Here is a 25,583-nt window from a genome sequence, read left to right as displayed (position 1 = left end):
GGCATTCTGCTCACTCCCAGCGAGCTTTTATCGATCTACTATAAAAAGCCAATTTCTACTTTCATATGTGTAGAACTCCTATTGAGGTCAAAGGTAAAGGACACACCTGGATCCAAAAGAGATGTTTTAGCTTGAATTTTCTAAAAATAAATTTCAGCAGGAAAAAAGTTAATATGAAATATTAAGCCCAGAAGTTTCATTCCACACAGTGATATCTCTGTAATGTTTCTTTCCTCTGCAGGAAACTTGATCCACTCTATATTTGTTTTGAAATTGCTCCGTCGGTCCATCTATCTCACTTCCAAAGATTACCTTTATTCTCCTCCTCAGCCATTTAAAGGAAAAGACAGAAAAGAAAATGTCCAACACAAAGCCTGCCAGAAACTTGAGTTTTTAATTTGAAGCTATTTGTTTTACTATTAAGTAGTAACAGTTGAGTAGTTTGGGGCAAGCTACATTAAACCCTTTGATATTCAGATTTAGCAGTTTTAGATTGGGCATAATGATCCCTGTCAATTGTTGATGAAAGAATTCAATAGGGCTTTTTGTGTTGCTGTTTTTAAATGGAAAATATTCATGGTTTAAGCCAGATGAGTTTTTGTGCCCTTCTATTTGCAATCTTGCCTTCATTTATATTAGACCAGTTATTGGGTGCTTACTGTGTTAAAGATATTCTTCAGGTCCCATTGTAAAGAAGAGTTTTGTGATTGGAGTAAAATCAGTTTTTAAAAGAAATCCTAACAAAGATTTTTGATTTTTTGAGTAATTTTATTTTTCAATGAAACATATTTCTAAATTTTTAATTGATTTCTGACAAAGACATTTTTCCCCACCTTGCTAGAACACTTATATTTCTTTAGAATATAAAGAATTAAGGGGCACCTGGGTGGCTCAGTGGGTTGAGTCTGACTTCATTCGGCTTAGGTCATGATTTCATGGTTTGTGAGTTTGAGCCCCGCGTTGGGCTCTGTGCTGACAGCTCAGAGCCTGGAGCCTGCTTCGGATTCTGTGCCTCCCTTCCTCTGCTCCTCCTCTACTCTCTCTCTCTCTTTCTCTCTCTCTCTCTCTCTCTCTTTCAAATATAAATAAACATTATAAAAAATTAAAAAGAAAAAAAAAAAAGAATTTAATCCTATGGCTCCAGAAGTCTTGATAACAGAGTCTTCAGCAGACAGTCCATCCCTGATCCCTGATTCTGTCCCAAAATCTGGACCTGTAGAAAAGCTGTGGACACCCTCACAACAATTTAATGTAGTAATTGAATTAGTCTCTCTTGGGGTAGTAACGACCTCTTTAAGCCTTCTGAAAAGTCTGCTGGGACTCTATACATCAAGGCTGGAAGCAAAGGGGCTTCTTGGACTTTCTGGTGAATTTTGGAATTGCAACATTATGTGCAGGATCAAGAGTCCATCTGAAAGACTGGCTAGGTGTATGACTTATGGTTATGATTATTCACCTTGTTATTTCCTAAACACAAGTTGGACTTAATTGAACCTAAAGTATATCCCACCACAATCTTGCTCCACTAGTCCTTTTCCATTAGCAAGGTACCACTGACTGGTGGGGCAAGCTGAGGGCAAAGTACAGACTGGCACCCCCCCAACCTCTCCAGTGGAATATGTGTGATATTCCTTGGACACTCCTGGCTCCCCAAGAACTAAGGGAAGGGGTTTAAGTGCTTTCCATGCTAATGTGGGAAACTAAGGCAAATTAAAAATTAAATTCCCTTACTGCCTATAGCCTACAAGTCCTTGAGACTGGCAGAGTGACCTCTCTCTAGGAGCTCAGCTGCCTCAAAGATGACACTTTGCTGGGGGCAAAAAAGAACCTTAGCTTAACATTATCCCAACCTCGAGGATCCTGTAAGTCTACTTCCTTTATATCAACTGCCCAAAGATATATGCTGGCAATCATACTCCAAGTTTATGCTCCCCCCACCGCCAGTATACGGCGGGACCTCAGGGTCTCATCACTGAGGTTTTATTAAACTGTAATAAGTGACATTTCCCTAGCAACAGCTAGCCCCTGAAGGTCCTGGAAACCTTGCTTCCAAAATACTTTCGACACTTACTCTATCTCTAACTCCCTCCCAACCTGAGGGTATATAACCAGTTACCCATCATGACCCCAGTGCAGCTCTTCCTGCCCATGGGTCTTGTCCCTGTGCTTTAATAAAATCACCTTTTTGCACTAAAGATGTCTTTAAGAATTCTTTCTTGGCCATAGGCTCTGGACAACCCCATCATCACCCCAAACTTCATCACTGACAGTGCCTCTTCCCAGTGTTAACTAAGGGGTCCTTTTTTTCAGGGATGGTATATATGTGTATATGTAAATTTACACCTTGTTTCTTCAGTTTACTAGCTGTTTTCCTCTTCATTGATATATGCCATTTAACCTCCCAAAGCCCATATTACTCTAAGTTTTGAACTATTTAAAACAAGCCAAACTTCCTGTGTCCTTTTTTTTTCTGTCTAGGTTTCCGTGTTAACATTTGGTGTCCTGTATATATCGTTCAAGAAGAATAAAAATATTCAAGGTCATTTTAAGAAACAGGACAGGTAATTCTTTACATATATATTTTTTCAAAATGGAAATTTTCAAAAATACACAAAAGAGAGACTAATGTAATGAACCTACACCTATCTTCAAAAATTACCAACTTTTCCCAAATGTTTTATCACCTTTTATCTTGTTGGTCTATTTTAAAGCTAATCTAAAACATCATACCATTCTACATGTAAATACACTGTTCTGCATTTCTAACATATAAAGAGAAATTTAAAATATAACTATCATGCAGTAATCATTTCTAACAAATGTAACAATAATGCTTTCATATCATTTATATCTAAAGTCCTTACATTTTTCTGATGATCTCAGTGATGTCATTTTGAAATCAGGATCAAAAAAGTCCGTAGTTGTATTTAATTATTGTGTCTCTAAAATCTCTTACTCTACTAAAGTCTTCCCTTATATGCCACTTTCTTTTGGGTAATTGATTTGTTTGAGAAATCAGTTAATTTTTCCAGGAGAATGTTCTGCATTCTGAATTTGACTGGTAGTTTTGTTGTGGTATTATTAAATGGCTGCTCTCTTCCCTGTTTCCTGTTCACTATTCATTGGAACTAGAAGCAGTATTGAGGTGGAAAAACAAAGGCAGAAGGAAATGGCAGATAAAATTAAATTTCCTTATAACCTGAAGCCCATTGACAAATACTTGAGACTGGCAAAGTAAGTTTCTCCAGGAAAAACAAACTTAGCTTGGCAATAGCTAAGCCTCCAGTATCCTGTGAGTCTTTAGCAAATGAAAATTCCATTGGAAATTTCTCCTTGACTTTATCTCCCCTAGCTCCCGAATATATAACCAGTCTCTCCACAGGGTCCAGGGTAGCTCTTCCTGCCCACAGGTCCTGCTCCTGTGCTTTAATAAAATCACCTTTTTTGCACCAAAGATGTCTTCAAGAATTCTTTCTTGGCCGTTGGCTCTGGACCCCATGAACACCTCCCATAACCTCCAAACCTCATCATTATGAGACTCAGAACCAAACTGTGAGGGAAGAATACTTCATAGTAACGACTGTGCCCTTCATAGTACATCACATCTTGAAGCCTGTTCTCCTTTGTTGATTAATGATTGATGACACTAAGATTAATCAGTTGGTTTAGGTGGAACCTCCATTATAAAGAAGACCACATGGGACCTTAACCTGTAAGATACTGTAGTCATAAGATACCTTGTAGTTTTAGCACCCATTGTTGATTATTGTCCTGATTCATCATTTAATTGTGATTGTAAAATGGTGATTTCTTTTTTCTTCGTTAAAGCCTTTTTTAAAAATAAATTTTAAGTTTATAGAAAAGTTCAAAGTACAGTACAGGAAGATTGTTTTTTCCTATATCTTTAAAAGTTTGCTAATGATATGATGCCCAACTATCCCCTAACAATTTAGTGTGTATTTCTGGTAACAAGGACATTCTCCTACATACATTCATAACTGAAACATCAAAAAGAACAAATTAATATTGACACATTACTGTCATCTAATCTTAGACCCCATTCAAATTTTGCCAAGTATCTCAGTAATGTCCTTCATAAAAAAACGATCCAGTTCAGGATCATGCATTGTCTTTAAGATTCTTTGGTTTTTGATCTGGAACAGTTTCTCAGTAATTCCTTGATTTTCATGGCCTTGGATTTCTTGAAGTCTGTTATTTTGTAGTATGTCCTTCAACTTGTGTTTGGTATTTCCTGATGAGTAGATTTGGGTTATGCATCTTTGGCAGAAATACTATAAAAGTGGTGTTGTATTCTTGTTGCATCCTATCAGGTGACTCATGATCTTGATTTGTCCCATTACTGATGATGTTCACTTTCAATACTTGATTAATGAAGATGGGGTCTGTCCAGTTTCTCCACTGTAAAGTTACTCCTTAATCCTCTGCAATTCCATTTTATGGAGAGGTTACTTCAAACTATTTAAATATTGCATTGTTTCTTGAAAGTTTACATTTATTTATTAAGTTATAGTAATATGGACTGATATATAATATTTTATTTTACTCAATGAGTTATAATTCATTAATATTATTTTTAATTTTGATGCTGAAATCAATTTGACCAGAGCTCCTTGAACATTGGCCTTGTGTGCTTTTGACATGTCCCCATTATTTTTCTAGTACCTACCTACTTTATGATATAAGATGATCCAGGCATATCGTGGCCTTTCATTGCTCAGCCATTTCTCCAAGAATCCCTGGTTCCTTTTTTGTGGAGATTAGTATTTAAAAACCAAGATTGGACACTGGGTGTGCTCATTGCTATTGGAATGTCACTGTTCCCAGGTCCTCTCAGTGGACAGAGCTACATACCTACATAGATGTATACACACATGTTTGCATCAATATTTATTTCTCTTTATATCTGAATATATTGAAAATCCCTCCAATACTTCCACTGTCATCTAACATCACAGGATTTATTCTGTTTTTCTCTCTAACTCTTTACTCTGAGAAAATTTTTTTTTTTTTACTTTTTGATTATTTCTCCTTTATGTGCTCAGTTGTTCATTGTTCCCATCACCCTTTTCTAGGCAGATGCCCCTCCCCCAACTTGAGCTTTATTGTCCTAGCAATATCTGATAGTGGTCAATGGGTTTCTTTAGAAAAATATAATTGTGAAGTCCTGAACTTTTGTTTTTATAATTGAATTTGATATGTTTCAATTTATTGTTATTCCTTTTGATGTTCAAGTTATCACTATCTTTAGGATATTGTGAACCCCTTTATGTTGACTTCTATGTCCTTGTGACATTGACCCCATTTGTCTTGGATACCGTTTTACTTTCTGGCACAGCAAAATGATCCAATGTGTGGTATATACTTATGTTCTAGATATGGAATAATCAAAGAAGCCTACTCAGAAATGATATTTAAAAATCACAATCTAGGAAATAGAGGTATCATTACTGTGTAATCATTGTTTCTGGGCCTTTTCAGTGGATAGAGTTAGAAAACATACAAAGTTTATTTTTTAAGAGTAAAAAATTGTGAGTTATGATGTTTTTTATTCAAATTTAGAATTTACTAGTACACAGAGTTAGATGAACATGAGCTTAAGGTTAAAATTAGACTGGAGGGGGGAACCTGGGTGGCTCAGTCAGTTGAGCATCTGACTTTGGCTCAGGTCATGATCTTGTGGTTTGTGAGTTCGAGCCCTGCGTCAGGCCCTATGCTAACAGCTTAGAGCCTGGAGCCTGTTTCAGATTCTGTCTCCATCTCTCTCTGTCCCTCCCTCACCTCGCACACTATTTATCTCTCTCTCTCTCTCAAATATAAATAAACATTAAACAAAAAAAACTAGATCAGAGGCCAAATCTACCCAAGAATTCTGACACCAGCTGCAAGTTTGGGACTCCCTAAGGCCATCTGACTTCAGATCAGCTGGCTACAATTTTAAAGTCCCCATGGACTCCCTCAGGTATGAAAATTAGCTGGAATGAATCACAGAATTCATGACTGCTCTACACTTATGATTATAGTTTTACTACAGCAAAATATACAAATTAGAATTTGACAAAGGAAGAAACATGCTGGGAGGAATCTGCAACCAGGGTTGGGTGGGGATTCCAAGTTTGAAGATTCCATGTTCTCAGTGGTGTGTTACTTTTGCAGCATTGATGTGTGACAATATACACACACAGTATTGCTAACCCAGGAAGCTCACCTGAGCTTCTATGTCCAAAGTTTTTATTGAGGTTTCATGGTCTAGGTTTGATTGATCAAATCATTATCCACATGGTTGAACTCAATCTCCAGACTCTTCTTTCCCCTGCAGGTCAAACTTGTATCATATGGCTCAAAACTCCAACATGAAGCACATGTTTAGTCTTTCTGATATGGCTAGCTAACATCTTGAATCATTTCATTAACATAATCTACCTAGAAATGCACCAGGAGTCTATTGGGCAGAATAAGCTATCAAGTATGGCCTGGATACCAAAGACACTTCTATCATTTAGGAATTCCTAAGAGTTTAAAGGTTACTTCCCAGGAGTTGGGCATATTTCTTTTTGGGGAAAATTAGTTGTTTACTACACAACAAGGTGTACTTAATGCTTTTGCTTTATAATCATGTCCCCTTTATGCTAAAACTTCTGGTTTAGTAAATATAAGAAGGCCATCTATAAGACATTATGCCAAAAAAATGAGGTCATAAATGAATATTATACTGTATGGTATAACATACAAGGGCTGGATGGGTGTGAATGAGAATAACCATAAGTAGTTTAATGGAAGAGGCAGATTAGTCAACTTGTTGTTATTAATAGAAACCCAAATGTAAGTTTCAACATATTAGAAGTTTATTGTTTGCTCATGTAACAGTCCAAGGGCTTCTGGGTTCCATATAGTGATCAAGAATCCAGGCTAATTGCAGAAGCTGCAGCTTAAATACATAATTTTTAAAGTTAATCTGGATATCACCATCCCAGTCTCCTGGTTGTAGGAAACAGCATGAAGCAGTGAGTGCAGGAGTCTTTATGAATTATACCCGGAAGTGACTCTGGTATGAATATGTTCCTAGCAGGAAGGTAAGAATTAATTTGGTGGTCAGTTGGCAGTCTCCGTCACATGGAGCTTGAGTTGAACTTTGAAGAAGAAATATGATTGGAGAAAAAAGGAATATATTTTGGGAGAAGCTAGAGAACAGAGAGCAAGGCAGATAAGAGTCAAGTTACATGGTTGGGAGAAAGTAAATTGTTAGGAAGAGCTAGAGGCATGATTTGATAGATTGTTCCTTGAATCACATGGATTTATAAGCACTTGCTTAAAAATTAGTTTCTTCAGTGATTCATCATTTACATACAACACCCAGTGCTCATCATAACAAGTGCCCTCCTAGTACCCATCTGCCATCTAGCCCATCCCCACCCCCACCCCCCACCTCCCTCTATCAACCCTCAGTTTGTTCTCTATCTTTAGGAGTCTCTTATGTTTTGTTTCCCTATGTCTTTCTCCCCCCTTTCATATGTTCATCTGTTTTATTTCTTAAATTCTACATATGAGTGAAATCATATGGTATTTGTCTTTCTCTGACTTATTTTGCTTAGCATAATATGCTTTAGTTCCATCCACATTGTTGCAAATGGCAAGATTTCATTTTTTGATGACTCAGTAATATTCTATTGTATACATATACCACATCTTCTTTTTCCTTTTTTCTTTCTTTCTTTCTTTCTTTCTTTCTTTCTTTCTTTCTTTCTTTCTTTCTTTCTTTCTTTTAACTTTATTTTTTAAAATTTACATCCAAATTAGTTAGCCTATAGTGAAGCAATGATTTTAGGAGTAGATTCCTTAATGCCCCTTACCCATTTAGCCCATCCCCCCTCCCACCACCTCTCCAGAAACCCTCAGTTTGTTCTCCATATTTATGAGTCTCTTCTGTTTTGTCCCCCTCCCTGTTTTTATACTATTTTTGTTTCCTTTCCCTTATGTTCATCTGTTTTGTCTCTTAAAGTCCTCATATTAGTGAAGTCATATGATTTTTGTCTTTCTCTGACTGACTAATTTCACTTAGCATAATACCCTCCAGTTCCATCCTCGGAGTTGCAAATGGCAAGATTTCATTCTTTTTGACTGACGAGTAATATTCCATTGTGTATATATATATACCACATTTTCTTTATCCATTCATCCATCAATGGACATTTGGGCTCTTTGCATACTTTGGCTATTGTTGATAGTGCTGCTGTAAACATGGGGTGCATGTGTCCCTTCGAAACAGCACACCTGTATCCCTTGGATAAATGCCTAGTAGTGCAATTGCTGGGTAGTAGGGTAGTTCTATTTTTAGTTTTTTGAGGAACCCTCCATACTCTTTTCCAGAGTACCACATCTTCTTTATCCATTCAGCAGCCTATGGACATTTGGGCCTTTTCCATGGTTTTGCTATTGTTGATAATGCTGCTATAAACAACAGGGTCCATGTACCCCTTTAAATCTGTATTTTTGTATACTTTGGTTAAATACTTAGTAGTGCAATTGCTGGATCTTAGGGTAGTTCTATTTTTAACTTTTTGAGAACCCTCCAGACTGTTTTCTGAGTGGCTGCAACAGTTCGCCTTCCCACCAAAAGTGCAAAGGATGCATCAGTTTTAAAAGAGATCTCTTGAACTAATACTCTAATCAATGTGTTATGTATGTATGTATGTATGTATGTATTTATTTATTTTAAAAGCAGAGAATTTAGGTGTATTTTAGAATGATTTACTCGGAACAACCAGATAACTTTTCATAGTTTTTATTTGCTCTTCTCTTATGCACACTGGATTTATGGTCAAAATGATCTGCATGTTATGAACAGAGATTGAAATACATTTTTTTTACTGTAAACATAGGTATTATATTTATAGTGAAGGAAGATATCTTTAAGATAGACTACAAATGAAGCTGCTCAAAAGAAGAAAAATATGAAGATAGAAAAATATTAAATGACTATAGAGATGTATGAGATATAAATATCCTTTTTTATTCTTATCTCTTTATCTGGAAGATGAAAAACCATTCTGAATGAAAGCACTTTGATTATAGTATTTACTATGATTTTGTGTCTACTGATATGAGTTTTGTTCTTATTTCTACTCAGAGCACAGAATTTAATAATAAAGCATAACAACACTGATAATTTTTATTCTGAGTATATAGCTTCACTTCTTAAGGATCTGAAAAAGTAGCTGAAAATATTGCAGGGAGAGAAATGACTAGGAAAAAAAATTATGTGTTGCTTGGCCTATACCTCTGACTGAATTTGTTTAGAATGGAGAATTTCAGTTACTATGCAAGTTCTTGCTTTTGACCATTCAGTTCCAGTATCTATCCTCTGCCATGCACTGTGCCCGGAGACACTACACAGTATGGACTACATCGATGGGGTTTCTTGTCCTCTGGCTTCAGTCTGGGTTCAGACAGTGGAAGCATTTGCAGTATAGGTCACAGGGAGAGAGGAAAAATTTATTCCTCTAGTTTCTACACTGTGGCATTGTGCCACAAAATAAATGTATCCTTTGTCTAAAATTTACAGCTCCTTTCAGTTAGCTCTCTCTGTACAATGTGCTCTCCCTCCCTCTCTCTCTCTCTCTCTCTCTCGCGCTCTCTGTATGTCTTTCTCTATTTCTGTCTTGTATGTTCTGGAGACACTCCATATGACTCTCATTGCTTCAGGCCTGCAGGTGTTAGCATTGTCCTACTGTTACTGGCCCCAGGATACTGCACTACCTTTTATGATTTCCTTACATTCTGTCCACACCTTTGTAAACAGATCCATTTATGAAATTCTCCTCACATAACAAATTTGAGACATTATTATTTTTGGGCCAAGACCTGTCTGCAGTAATTGGAACCAAGGATTGGAAGGGGTACTGGGACTGAATTGCTTACTTAGTTCAAGAGAACCTTCTTGCTACGGGGCATGGGACATGGGTAATTTTTTGCATACAATAGCAACATGACCATCTCAATATTCATAGTAGTGGTATGGGATTAGGTACAGGTAGAGGGCGAGGTATTGAAAGATCAACTGTGAACTTAGCTGCTATCATGGGAATAATGATTATAAAAATTAGGGTCCTAGAGAGTGCATACAGGGAAAAGAAGAATTTTAAAGCTTAGAATATGTATAGAAAAGCCAAACAGCCTCAAAGGCTATTTAGGAGTGCTATCTATCTTATTGAGGCAGGGCAGATACAACTGACAAAGTAATGGACCTAGCTGTAAGAGGTACAGAAATTGAGCCCCAATTAAATGTTCAGCATTGCCAAGTCTATTAGCTGAGTTAATAACAATAAAGGAGAAGCATGGGGACACAGAAATATGGGAAAGAGTCATTTGGGCATAGACAAGGGTGACCCAAATCACCCTGAACCTCTTATGCTGGCAAAGGCAGAATCTCTCCTTAATCTGTAAGAACCAGCCTCACCCCATATAAAAGATTTTTGATGGCAATATCTCTTGCCTCCCAAGGAGATGCTCAGTAACACAGGACTTCCCCTCACCAAGGCTGACCCAACCAATGCCACTGGTGTACAGTACCCATCCTGGACTATTCTCTAGGGTACAAGCCAGTTATCTGATAGAAGTCTGATTGCATGACACCTTGCAGGTTCATCATGGAGGGGACAAAACTTAGTCTTTCATGATCTGGGTATGGATTTGTATTTCTTGCCCAAGTGCTTCTGCTAACACCACTATTAGTGCATTTATAGGATAGCTTAGCCATTGCCTTAGCCATTCTTTATGACATTGCCTCTGATCAGAGGACTCATTTGACAAGAAAGGAAGTGTAATAATGGGTTAATTTTTGTGGAATTAATTGTTTTATCATGTGCCCCATTGAATAGAAGCAGCCGGATTATACATGGAGGAATGACTTGCTGAAGCTTAGTTACAATTTCAGTTGGGAAGTAATAATTGTCAGAGAAATGAGTCTTATAATACTGCTTTATCCTTTATTATTTTCCTATACCTCAACTTTTATGAAATTTTCTTCCATTTATCAAGTAGGTCCGTTTTTACTCTTATTTTCTGCCCCTCTGTATATAACCTGATTTGTAACTGATCAGCTGAAGTCAGGGTGCATTTCTTGGGATTTATGGAACTAAACAGATAAAGGGATAGTTGTGAAAGGTTTGGCACTTTAGCTGTAGAATGTTGCTAGTAATTAAGAAGGTACTTGTATGACGCCCAAAATTTAATCTGAGAGGTTAAATTCAACTGTAAATGGAGCAAACTGGTTTTTTCAAATGTTGTATCTTCGTTATTTTGACAACAGAAATTTTTTTAAAAACAAAATTCAGATACATTAAAACTATAGATGTGGCCTCAGTGGGCGAGAAAAATAAATAACTGGAGACTCTACAGATATTAGCCCCTATTCAGAGACAGGTTAAGTAGCCTCTCTGAAATCTGTATGGCATGGTTCTTTGCTAAATCTCGGTTTCATTTGTCTAAAAAGGAACATCTTGGAAGGGGTTTTAAATGCCTATGTCCCAAGTAGCAAACTCCATATAGGAATCATACAATTTTCCTCCTATTGGTGGTGGAGGTTTGGGAGGGAGTTGAGTCGCTTGGTGACACAGATTTGTAAAGCTAAACATCCTAGGCTTCAGGGTTTATCTAAGGTTACTTGAAGATTAATTTAAAACTTATTTTTATTTTTATTTGTTTATTTTTTTCAATATATGAAGTTTATTGTCAAATTGATTTCCATGCAACACCCAGTGCTCATCCCAAAAGTTGCCCTCCTCAATACCCATCCCCCACCCTCCCCTCCCTCCCACCCCCCATCAACCCTCAGTTTGTTCTCAGTTTTTAAGAGTCTCTTATGCTTTGGCTCTCTTCCACTCTAACCTCTTTTTTTTTTAATTTAAAAATTAATAATTTTTTAAACTTAGTACTGAATCATATGTTCTGGCCCAGTACTCCAGAATCCAGACAATTGTGTTGAATTCTGTTTATGTCTCTTAATAGCTACACCCATTTTTCTGGTTCTATCCCTTTTGATAGAATTTTTAACGTTGAATTGTATTCCACAATCCTGAATATTATAATTTTGAAAACCTATCTAATAATTTGTGATGATTCTACAAACTTTATTGACATACAGTTAGGCTGAATCTGTTCATAGCTACCCTTTTACGTACATAAACTTGAAATGCCTGACCACTAATGGTGAAAGCCTAGAGGTATTAAAGGGCAAATTGTACTTATAGCCCTAGACAGAGGTCAACACATTCATTGTATATACCAGCAGAAGTTTGCAGCTCCTAGAAATCATATACTTTCCTGATCATATTTTACCAGAGGCTATTCTTGCAGCTCATATTTTAGAGATTTTAGCAAGTCATTGACTTGTAACTTTATATTTATATTCTTTTGAACTAAACTGATGCCAGATAGAGTATGGATAAAGGCCCAAATCAAGAGGCTCCAACAGTCTATGAACAGTATATGTCTTAGTGCAAGGTTCTGATGCCATGCACCAGGCCCTGTAAGTCCCATGGAACCACTTGGGGTTTTTCACAGACATTATGTGCATATTCCTCTCTCCATTTATCCCGAAGTACCCTTCTCTTTTTATCCTTCGTTTTTCAGGTCCCATCCCATGGAAAACATCCCCCAGTGGCTCAAGCTTATGGCAGGTTTTCATCTAATGTGCATTTACAGTGTGCATCCACTGTTTATTTTGCATTTGACTATTCCCTCCACTAAATTATATGCTCCTTGAAAGAAGGAACTGTAATTATTTATAATTGTGTTCATAGTAGTAGCTTAATGCTTATGAATATGATCTTTGCTATCTGTGAAACCTGAGTTCAAGTTCCAATTTGCCATTCATAATTTGTGTTGCCCTGGATGAACTATTTGGACTCTGTGAGCCTTAGTGTCTTCATTTGAGAAATATGAAAAATAGAATTACCTAATACAAGTATTTTGAAAATGAAATTGTATATATACAAAGCCCTTATCTTAGACCCTGGAGGATATGCATACTAAATAATAATTATAAAGTATTAGTAACAGATGTAGAATAAATCTTTAAGTTCCCATACATACCTGTTGAACTTGAATGCTTAACAAAAATGGAACCATATAATTATTTTGAATTATTGGCTCACAGAAAAAAAGTGTTACTCATCAAGCAAGTAAAAATTAAGGGCAATGAACAAGATCTGACAATTAGTTTTCATTACCGTGCCATTGCAAACATTACCCTACCGCCCACACACATATTATTACGTTTGAATAAGTTATAATATTACTATGAAAATGTCTTCAAAATACTGAAATTGAGAATTATTGTAACAGTTAGTTTGCCCTGATTGATAAGAATATTGTTGAAAGAATAAAGTTCAAGCTCACTTTTATGACACAAGTTTTTCATGATCTTTTTTCTTTCCTAACCTAGCTTTCTGTGAGCTCCATTCCATATTTTTAGATTCTTGTCATATGCAGTTTTATCACAAATGCACTCATACAATAGTTTCCGTTCCTCCCATTTTCCATAGTAGACACTCAATACTCTTTCAAGATTCAGATCATAAGGCATTTTGCTGATAAAACTTTTCCAATAATCTAGTATATAATTTACCTTTTTATTTTTTGTGTTCCCACCATACCCTATAGATTTCATGGCACATTTCTTCATATGGATGTGTCTTCCTGTAAACCACATGAGGGAAGACTCTGGTATTATAGCAAATGCTTATATCTAAGCAAAGCAGCAAATGGCATAGTATTCTAAGCATATTTAAGGGATATTAGTAACTGTAATGCTTATATCTCAATTCCACTTGTTCTCCGTGACATTAATAAACATCTATTTGTTTTTCAAATTTTCAGAAGAATTCTTAGGTTCTTAAGTGTGCATATTTGTATATGTAGATCAGTGTACTTGACTTACATGATCTGGGAAGAGACTCTTTACAGGAATCAGGAAAACATACTTATAATATTTAGGGATATTTTACTTTAATGGAGTTCTTATTTTCTCTTAAACACAATCAGTACATTGCCCAGAGGAGTAAAATAATAACATATGAGAGCAGTGAAAATAAAGACAAGATTTCCATGCAAAGCAAACTGGACAGTATCCAATTTGTATATAAAATGAACTTCTATAATTTGGTCAATATAAAAACACTGAATTTAAATTTAGGACCATTATTTAAGTCAAATCAGACCAATAAGTCGACTCTTCTGAGTTCAAACTCAGATGAATACTGCCTGAGTGAGGTCATTTGCAGGGCTAGGATTTACTGTATCCATTGTGCTCAGCATGAGACGAAACAAAATGGAAACTTGTGTTGGCCTATTTTGGCTGCTCCTTGTTTGACCTATGTTTGGGATGCAGACTCCTTCTCACTCTTCTGCTCTCTCTTATCTGCCCTTTTTGTCCTGATTGTACGAGGGAAGCTGGGTTACGGCTGACCTTCCTAAAGCAGTCATATAATCTCTCCCTGCTCTTCCCCTGCCCAAGGAATTGTTCAGATATATAGATTGAGACGTGAATGGAAGTTCAGCCTTCATTCGTTAGAAATGTGATATTATACAAGTTTCTTAAACTCCCTGAAGCACAGTTTCTGCCTTTGCTAAATGAGATTCCATGTGTTCACAGGATGTTGGTGAGAAGTGGTAGAATGCATATGAAAGCAGTAAATAAATTGCCATACACCATGCAAAAGTGAGTTTAGTGTTGTAAATCTGTGCTACATTGGGAGTGCCAGTAGGCAGGGAATGTTTTATCTTGAACTCTCCAGTATTTTTCTTTTAAGGCTGGTGTTGGTAGAAAGGAGTGTTCTGTTACCACCTGTTGAGAGGTAGAATGTGAACATGGGGACATATCATGTTCCGGTCCATTCACTAGACAATGTTAGGAGTAATTGTCTGTAAAACCCGGTCTTCTATGTAGTTGAGGGTTTCATATTTTGTCTTAGTACTTTAAAAATATTCTTGATGGAAATCATTTAAAAATATATTTAATAGTGAAGGAACTAATGAAGAAGGATAGGTGGATTATTTATTGTGAACAGAAGAAAACATAAAATATATTCTGGCTCTACCTTATTGCCTTATAAAGAGCATAATCCCCATAATTTTCCATTTTATTAGTAATTTGGGGGCATCACTATGAATATTAGTTATATTATGCTATAACACTATAATGACTTCAGGGAATATGCTGCATATTGGGTTATTTGCCTTTATATCACATAACTCCAAATTGCATATTTTGAGATTTGATTGTTTTGTAATTTTTATTTCCTCCTCTGCTGTCTCTTCCCTTCAGTATGGAGTAATACTTATATAGCCCTGTTTTTTGTTTTGTTTTGTTTTGCTTATTTGCTGGTTTCTCATAGCAGTCAAGAGAGAGCCAGGGTGCCTGGGTGGCTCAGTTGGTTAAGCATCCACTTTGACTCAGGTCATGATCTCTTGGGTTCTTGGGTTCAAGCCCCGCATCAGGCTCTGCACAAATAGTGCACTATTTGTGCAGAGCCTGCTTGGGATTCTCTCTCCCTCTCTCTCTGTCCCTCTCCTACTCGCTCTCTTTCTCTGTCTCAAAATAGAAAACAAACAAAAAATCAAACAAATAAATAAGTAAATAAATAAAACTTAAAAAAGAAAAAGTCAAGAGAGAGCCAATGTATTCCAAATAAGGCCATCTCTCTATAGGCCTCTCTCAGAAGAAGCCCAGTGGGCATTCCAGGACTCAGAGCTGCAGAGAGTCCTCAAACTTCCCCGAACCCCATAAGATACTCAAAAACTTTTCCCCAGAGTGTGCCTCAGGATAGTCAGGATTAATAATCAGGACTAGAAGCCAAGGGTTTTCAGGTTATCACTCATTTCCTACACTTTAATCCTTTTTGTCCAGGATATGTACTTTTTGGTCCCATTTCTCACTTCTGAATCTCCTCTAATGTGTCTTCTGGAAGTCATGCTCAGTGAAAAGGCAAAACCTATCTGGGACTGAAAGAGTGAATATCAGCTCAGACTGAAAAGCATCCCTACCAGTCATCAGGCTGGAAGGTCAGACAGGGATAAAGGCAGCTACAAAGTTAATAGGGTGCAGCATTTCTGCAGAGTTCATGCACCAACTGTCAAATGTCCCCTCTTTGAGTGATTATTACATTCTAGACCCACTTTGATATACTGTTATTGGAGACAACCATTTGCTAAAGCACCCTCCTTCATGACAGCATTGAATCCCTAGTTCAGTCTTTTCCCAATTTTACCTCAGAAATAGCAACCAATCCAGAACTGATCCTTGCTTTCCTTAGATGCTCCTCAGAATCCTTCAGCAGGAATCCAACCCATATAAAGCATGCTTTCCCCTTCCCTCTTGTTGAAAACTGAATTCCATGATTCCTCTGGAGTACCTTTCTTCATGTGAAGTCAGTAAATTTTATTTTATCACTCTACAGGTTTGTCCCTCATGGTCTTTGGCTGAGTAGAGTGTAACACCGGTTACTGGAACATCCCCTTTATCACTAATCTCTTTTCTGAACATAACATTAATATCATGTTCTAACTGGATCTGGGCCCTTCTTCCCCTGCAGCCCTCCTCAAAGTAAGAGCTATATTTTCCTCATGTGTCTTATAACACTGGGCCTGCAGGTGACTATATGTCCTCTTGGCTGATTTCAGATCATCCTTCTTCTCCTTTCAAACACTCAGTTTTAGGGGTGCCTGGGTGGCTCAGTCAGTTAAGTGTCCAACTTTGGCTCAGGTCATGATCTCCTGGCTCGGGAGTTCGAGCCCCGCATTGGGCTCTATCCTGACAGTTCAGATAGGATGCTGAGGGTCGGGGCCTGCTTCCGATTCTGTGTCTCCCTCTCTCTCTGCCCCTACCCTGCTCTTGCTCTATCTCCCTCTATCTCAAAAATAAATAAACATTAAAAAAAATAAAACACTCAAGTTTTAAATCTTCTTTCACCAGATTATATTACTGCCCCCTACTCACCTTGTTGTATTGCCATCATCTCCCTCACCCCTACTTATTCCCTGAAATTTTAGCTCTTGTCTTATTGACACTCTACAACAATACAGTTGTTACAATTCCTGGTAATGTTAACATCTGTATAGATGATACTTCCAATACCCTGGTTCCTCAGTTCCTTGACTTATTCTTCTCTTATGACTTTTGTCTTCAGCCATCCCTAAATCATTCACTCCCACTGACATGTTTTAGGTGCTGTTAGTACACATAACTTAATTCCTCCATAATCTCAATTTCAACCCCCTGCTCCCTGAATACCATCTTCTCCTTTTTTCTTATGCTCTTGACTGTCCAACTCCCATAATTTTTCAATCCTACTGGGTGTAATTCTACCAGCATTTAAGTGCCTGTAACCACCTTTGTGATTTCACTTTCCTCATTTTTTGCCTTAGGTCTTGTCCTTTATTATTATAATAACTTCTTATGTGATCAGGAAAAACAAAAGAATGTTGTTTAATCCAACTCCGCCCCTACTCTATGTCTGCATGACTGAAACTGACTGGAGAAGAACACAAAATCATGCTGTCTGATTTCATTTCATTTTATAATTTTTCCTTGACAAATTGTGTTTTTTATTGTGACACAACATACATAACATAAAATTTACCATTCTAACCGTTTTGAAGTATACAATTCATTGGCATGAAGTGCATTTGCCTTGTTGTAGAGCCATCATCACCATCCATCTCCAGAGCTTCTTCATCTTCCCAAACTAGGACTCTTTATCTATGATAAATCTTCACTCCTCACTCTCCAATCCCCTGGCAACCACCAGTCTACTTTCTGTCTCTATGAATCTGACTACTCCTGGTACCTCAGGTAAGTGGAATCATACAATATTTTTCCTTTTGTGACTGGCTTATTTTGCTTAGTATAAAGTCTTCAAGATTTGCCCATGCTGTTGCATACGCCAAGAGTTTATTCTTTTCTTTTTAATGTTTATTTATTTTTGAGAGGGGGAGAGAGAGAGAGATTGTAAGCACAAATGGGTGAGGGGTAGAGAAAAGGGGGGGAAGAGGAACAGAAGCAGGCTCTTCACTGACGACAGAGAGCTTGATGTAGGGCCTGAACCCGTGAACCCTGAGATCATGACCTGAGCTGAAATTAAAGTTGGATGCTCAACGGAATAAGCCACCCAGGTGTCCTTAGAATTTCATTCTTTTTTAAGGCTGTATGTATATACCATATTTTGTTTATCTATTCAAGATTTTATTTTAAAGTTATGATCACTTATTTCCTGTAAGCCTCCATGATGCTAGATTGTTTTTACTCTGTTCACACGTTTATTATACTCTCTCTCTTAGACTGTTATTTCATACCTTATTCTAGTTTCTCAAACCCACAAGACTTTACTCTTAGCTATTGATCTTGCTTTCTATATTACTGAGAAATTAGAAGCAATCAAGAGAGAATGTCTGTAAGATCCCATTGCCATATCTACCAATGAAACTTTGCACCAATATACACTGTCTTTCCCCCTCTCATGATCATCTATTTTGCACCAGCTTACATTCCTTTTTATCATTACTCAAGGTCATTGCTATGACAGTTGTCCTCTCTTTTGCCTACATCATCAGATTTGCTCATGGATTTGACCTTTTCCATCAGTATACAATATGTTAGAACTTCTTCCATCTTAAAACAACAAAACCCTTCCTAATATTTTTCTTTCTTATGAACCCACAAACCGTGAGATCATGACATGAGCTGAAGTCAGATGTGCAACTGACTGAGCCACCAAGGTGCCCCTGCTTCAATTTCTTTTTTGAAATTAGTTCTAATATTTTGCTTCAACATCTCTTATCAAAGTCACTAATGATTTCCAAATTCTGAAATCCAATGTAAACTTCTCAGTCCTCACATTACGTGACCCATCTAAAACATTTCGTGCCACTGATCTCTTCCTTTGCTTTGATGCACTTTTTCTTGCTTGGCTTCCTGGACAACTATTGCTCCTGACTTTTCTTCTATCCCACTGACCTTTTCTTATTAGTCTTCTTTGCTGTTGTTTTTTCCTTTCTCATTTCTCTGATTTCAAAATGATAGAGGGCCCAGGTCCTAGTCCTTAGTCCCCTTTTAATTTTGTGTTTAGTGCTTGAGTCTTCAAAATCTTAACCAGTCTCATGCATTGTATGTTAATAATAATCTGATGGCTACCAAATTTGTTCGGATGGTCTTTTCTCTGAAGTGCAGATTTACGTATTTAGTTGACTGATTGAAATCTCTACTTACATATGTGATGGCTGTCTCAAACTCGGTGTGTTCCAAACTGAACTTCTCGTGTTGTTTTTTTTCCCCCCAAACCTACCGCTCTACTAGTCTTTCCCTTAATAAACTGCAATTGTATTCTTCTAATTGCTGAGATAAAAAAAATATTGGAATCATCTTTGATTTTTCTTCTTCTTTTATAACCCACAACCATTCTGTCAAGAAATCTTACTGTCTGTACCTTCACAATATGACTATGCTCTGACCACCTTACATAGTTTCTTCCTTTACTTCCTGTATGTCTTTATTTAAACGTCACTTTCTCAGGCTAGGTCACATTGGACACTCACACCCAGACACAACAGTTTCTATTCTCCTTTCTTCTGGGCCATCATCACTAGTTAACAAACTGTACATTTTAGTTATGTACCTTTTGCATTGCACATGAGAGTAACGACATTTGTTTTGTTTACTGTTGTAAACAAATACTATTGTATTGTATCCTGAGTGCTTAGACCAATGCCTGACACATTTGGAATTTAATAAATAGTTGCTGGATGAGTGAAGGAGATATTAGTACTGAGAGTTAGGAAAAGTACAAGTTTTAGAGCTGTGTGTACAAGAGCAAATAGGTCCTTGGTTATTATCTCCATGGTTCTCCTATGAGTAAAATTTTAGTTTTATGAAGTAGCAGTTTAATAACAATAACAACTAAGTACTTATTATGTGCAGAAGCCATCCCACATGCTTTATTCACTTCTTATTTAAGCCACACAACCATAAGAAATAGATATCATTATCTCTGTTATAGGCAAAGCAGCTTGTTCAGAATCACCTTGCTAGCGAGTGATTATGCTGAGATTCAAAATGAGTTTCATCTGACTCCATAGCTCAATTTTTTTCCCCCACTATAACGCATGGCTTACTTTTTGGCTCTTGGCTGGTGTTTTGGTTAATGGGGTATTAATGTAGGCAATAAATTTATCAGAATTTTGTTTATTATGTGAATTTAAGTATAATGCAGTTTTAATATTTTCTGTATTTGTGGGAGATCTGAATAGTCAAAATGTAGGGCAAACATTGTTTTTATTTTTAATTGAAAATTAAATTTTGTCCTGTGTCAAAATCTGCATGCATTTAATAGTAGAAATGGATATGCTTGATCTTTTTTGGTGTATTATTTGGTTATTAAAAATGGAGTTTTATTTGGTTTGACTATTTCTCTTGCATTTAAGAGACTATAAAAAGGCTCTCCTGCAGCTAATTTAAAAATAAGAGCAAATTCTCAGGGATGTAATGCAAATATCTGCTGGGAGGCAAAGCCTGTTTCATTTTATTTATTTATTTCTGCATTCATTACATTGATTACACTGCAGTCGGATTCAGGGACCCTAACAATGGAAGAGAAAAATGGATTGGTACATGTGAGAGAAAATTAGTGGGCTATTTGTCCTGCATTTGGACAAAACATTATGATTTTTGTTTTGAGTTTTATAAATCATTCATTTTGGGACTGTGATAAGCAGCATTGATAGCACTCAATTTTCCCAAGGTAAGTTGGAGCATTTTCTTTTCTTTTGTCACATTTTTGGTTATGGGATAAAAACATGTTGATAAATTAATCTACTTTCATATATAAAACTTCCTTTCTTAGATCAAAGAAGATGTTCATTGTCAATTATGCATACTTGAGTGACTGATTGGTTTAGGCATTGGAAGAACTGATTCCTAGCTCCAACTTTTACATTTTCTTAATCTCTGTGCCTTGATTTTTTTCTTCTGAAAACTCAGAGTAATCCTTATCCTGTTTATTTAATGGGCACATTGAAACCTTCTTAGGTAATTTATGAAAAATTACTTTGTAAGTTGGAATCCCTATGTAAATGTAAAATGATAGTGGTTTTGTTACTATTCTATGGCTTAAAAGCATTACCAAATGTTTATCAACTTTATACTGTCTCCAAAGTTAAGGGTTTTGAATTGTAGCATTCACTTTTTAAAATTATTTTTTAGTTAATGAAGAATTTCCTGGAGTATAAAGTAAGCCATTCATGGAGTTAAACTACAGTACTGGTAGCTAACCAAAATCCTAAAACTTACTTGGACTGTATTTTATTTTTCATATTCATTTTTTTGTTACTAGTATAATTAATGTTAATATATATAAATTGTTTCTATTTTTTGTGGTTATAAGCAAGGCAGTGATGCATATTTGAGTGCATATGCTTTCACATATTTGTATAATTTAATCCTGAGTTTTCTGGTTGACATGGCATGCAATTTATAAGAGATTTTGCCAAGATCCTAGCTGTGTTCAAATGGAAGACCCTTTCGTTAGCCTCTCCCCAATTCTTCATTTTTTTAAAAGTTTATTTATTTATTTTGAGAGAAAGGGAAAGAGGGAGGAGGGGCAGAGAGAGAGAGAGAGAGAGAGAGAGAAAGGGAGAATCATAAGCAGGCTCAGCACTCCCAGCTCAGAGCCTGATGCGGGGCTCAAACCCACGAATTGTGAGACCATGACCTGAGCTGAAACCAAGGGCCAGACACTTAACTGACTGAGCCACCCAGGCAACCCCCCCCCCCCCCGCCAATTCTTCATTTTAAATCTATGATTTTAAATCTGCAAGATGATCATCTGAACATCACATTCCATAATGTATGTAAGTAGTGAATCATAATCAATTTATATTTAAAAAAAGAAAAAGAAAAAATAAGACTTTTTATTATTGATTTCTAGTTTAATTTTATTGCGGTCAGAGAACATACTTTGTATAACCTGTGCTCTTGGTTTTATGGCCCAGAATATGGTCTATCTTAGAAAATGTTCTCTGTGCCCTTAAAAAGAGTGTATATTCTGCTGTTGTTAGGTAGAGTGTTTTATCAATGTCAATTAGACATTGGTTGGTTGCTAGTGTTGTTCAAGTTTTCTATGCCTGTATTAGCTTGCTAGGGCTTCTGTAACAAAATACCACAAACTGAATATCCAAAGGTCTCAGATCAAGGTATTGGCAGAGCCATCCTTCCCTGAAGGCACTAGGAAAAAGATTTATTCCAAACCTCTCTTCTAGCTTCTGGTAGTTCCTTGGCTTGTGGCGGCATAACTCCAAAATTCACATAGCGTTATCCCCATGTGCTTGTCTCTGTGTCCAAATTTCCCTGATTTTTTTTTTTAATAAGTCAATCCAATCATATTGGATCAGGGACCTATCATACACTGGTATGACCTCATCTTTAATTTAACTAACTACGTCTGCAATGTGCCATTTCAAAATAAGGTCACATTCTGAGATCGTGAGGATCAAGACTTCAACATGTGAATTTTGAGGGGGGGACAATTTAACACTTCACAATATCATTACTGATTTTTGGTCCACTTTCCTATATATTACTGAGACAGGTATTAAAATATCCAACTCTAACTGTGTATTTGTCTATCTTTATATTTCCTTACAGTTCTATCAGATTTGCTTTATGTATCTTCAAGCTCTATTATTAGATACATAGCTGTTAGAATTGTTATGTTCTTTTGGTGAATTAACTGCTTTATCATTATGAAATAAACTTACTTATCCTTGGTAAATATATAATATATTTTGTTTTGAAATTAATTTTGTCAAATATTAATATAGACTCTACGCTTTCTTTTGATTTGTGTTTACCCAGATCTATATTTATCTACATATCTTCTTATTAGTCATCTTTTATCCCCCCTCATTTCTGTGTTTCATTTCATAAGCTATGGATTCTTGGAAATGTTTTGACACACAGGCTCTGTAAAGATTTCATACAAAATGTTTCATAGCTTAAACAATCCTCACTGTGTGAAGAGATCACCAATTCTTCCTTAGAGGCCTCATCTATTATTTTCAGCCAGACAACATACAGATGAGGCATAAAAAAGAACTTGGGGAACCATGTGAGATGTCTGAGATATCTCCCTACTTTGTGCTTCTTAATTTTGTGTGTCCTTGAAATTACTAGTAAAATTTGGTCGTAATTAAGATCTCTGATTTGTAGGAATCTAATCCATCTGACAATCGATCCTTTGTGTTGGCTCATACACCTAAACATTTAGATGCTCATCTGTGAAAAAAAGAATTTTAAGTTTTTAAAAACATTTTGATTTTAAGGCTTAGGGAATGGCAAGGAAACAAACTTGCCAATCAAAGACTGATTACTCTCTTCAGATTTAAAACAGATAAATAGTAACTCTGAAACTGGTAATAGTTATTCCATTCAAAGTTCTAATCCCTAATAAATCTGTTACTATTTTCCCTCTTCTATATTCTGACATGTGTTCCACAGGTAGGAGGAGGTTTGCTTGACCTTGCTGAGAAGAGGGATGATTTGTCTAAATGAGGGTCCCCTAATGTTATCTAAGTTCCCTGTTTTCTTGCCTGGTCAGTGTACATTTGCCATACATGCTGTTGTGTTTTGAGTTGGTGAGACTCATCTTCTGGTCTCTCTGCAGTGCCAATGAATAGGGGAATGTCTGCCTCCATCTGCTGACCAGGCACCATCTTGGAATCTGATATTCCTGAAGGTTCTCTGAGACTCAGCCATATCATCCCTCAAGCCCCAAACAAGACCTTGCATCACCTCATCCCTCACCTCAATGGCCCTATGTCAGACTCACTTGCTTCAGACTATGTGAATACTTGGATATTTTTCATAACCCACAGACCAAAGGAGTCTCTGGAGAGGGTTGTTTCCTCCTACCATCTTTTGTCCAAATGTTCTTCACACAATTTCTAATTTGCTGCAGCTGTTCTATATGTGATAGATGATTTTCCTCTAGAATCTCTAGTGGTAAGTGTGCTTTATGTCACTGACTTTTGCTAATAAACTGAGGGAATAATAAGGAGCTTTGCATTCTACCATTTTGCTCTACCCTTGGTACTTGCTATCCCTTTTGGCTTATCTCTCACAATCTTCTTCTTTCTTCTTTTGAATGGGAGTTTCCCTACAACAAATACTTTTACCTTCTTTGAACCCATCCTCTGCTTCCTTATGCAGTAAATCTCAAACTAATACCTAATGGTTGAACAGTGTAGGAGGACATGATTTATGGGATAATAACCATATAATGGTTTGATATTTCCAAAATTATTGTCCCCAATTTGTAAAACAAACCAACCCCAAATGAAGGAAACAGATCAGAGAGTGTTGAGATTTTTAATAATATTTCCAAGGGTGTTGGAACTAGATGAAGCTATAGGGATGAATTAGCATTTATTGGAAAAATAATTGCCTGCAAGGGGTGCTGGAGGATGGTGCAAAGAATAGGGTAATTAAGTGAGGTATAAGTGTCCTGCTGACTCCTTCAATGAGCAACACACTTACAGTTTATTTCACATAGTTTCACATAGTGCCTGGGTGGCTCAGTTGGTTGAGCTTCCAACTTTGGCTCAGTTCATGATCTTATGGTTTGTGAATTCAAGCCCTGCATTGGGCTCTGTGCCAACATCATGGAGCCTGCTTGAGATTGTTTCTCCCTCTCTCTCTGCCCCTGCCTTGCTCACGCTCACTCTCTCACAAATAAACATGGATAAAAACAAAAAGAAACATAAATACTCCTTTATATATGAAGAACAAGAGAAGAAAGTTATAGCTAAGTGTGACAACAGCAGAATGTGAACCCACAAATGCCCATTTTGTGAATCCCAAACCTGTGTTTATCTATCATCTCCTTCTCTAGGTGCTATAAAAGACCTGAGGCTCATGTCTGCAGAACGACAGGCAGTCTATAATCTACCCCACTAGCACCAGTGAAAAGGAGTAAGTAGGCCATTGTGCCCTATGTGATTTTTTTCCCATGTAAGTAAAGCCTGTTCCCACCTATTTTTTCTGATTAAAATCTTACGGATAGGCACATTGGTAGGGAGACTATTCCTGAGTGCTGCATAGCTCTAGGGGGAAAAAAAAAAGCCAATAAGTGAGATAAAGTTTAGGATTTGAAAAGGAGATAACTATAAATGTACATTGGCGTTTAGGGAGAAGCAAAGTGAAACATTTTTAGCAAAGGGTGTAGTAGATGCTTGAAAATATGTTGCTACAAAAAACCTAAATTGGACTCAACAGTTCTTGAGACTTTGATCTAAATCAAAAGGTTTTTGGACAGCTTATAGATTTTTTTCTTCCCTGAAACTGTTGGAAGCCATAGATTTGAAAAGGAATTTCACACAGATATGATTATCACAGCAGCGATAAACTGTTATCTCTACAGAACAGAAGTAGGCAAGTCAATGTTTTGTGGGACCAGGTTCCCCAGCCATGGAGATACCAGAGGCTGGTGTGGAAAACCCAAACTGAAAACATGGGATAT

At 36.8% G+C, this 25,583-nt stretch overlaps 1 long non-coding RNA gene across 1 annotated transcript; it reads left to right on the top strand.

The window, feature by feature from the left end:
- The first annotated feature begins 2,478 nt into the window (after positions 1-2,478).
- LOC128778359 (uncharacterized) lies at positions 2,479-25,217 on the top strand. Its single transcript, XR_008423958.1, has 3 exons — positions 2,479-2,561; positions 17,718-17,869; positions 24,957-25,217. It is a non-coding gene; the product is annotated as an uncharacterized LOC128778359 (long non-coding RNA).
- Positions 25,218-25,583: the final 366 nt, after the last annotated feature.

Source organism: Panthera pardus, unplaced genomic scaffold, assembly GCF_024362965.1.
Source record: "Panthera pardus isolate Hobbes unplaced genomic scaffold, ASM2436296v1 HiC_scaffold_2, whole genome shotgun sequence".
NCBI lineage: Eukaryota > Metazoa > Chordata > Mammalia > Carnivora > Felidae > Panthera > Panthera pardus.
The sequence above is the reverse complement of the archived record's forward strand: the minus strand, read 5'-3'. Positions and strand labels throughout refer to the sequence as shown.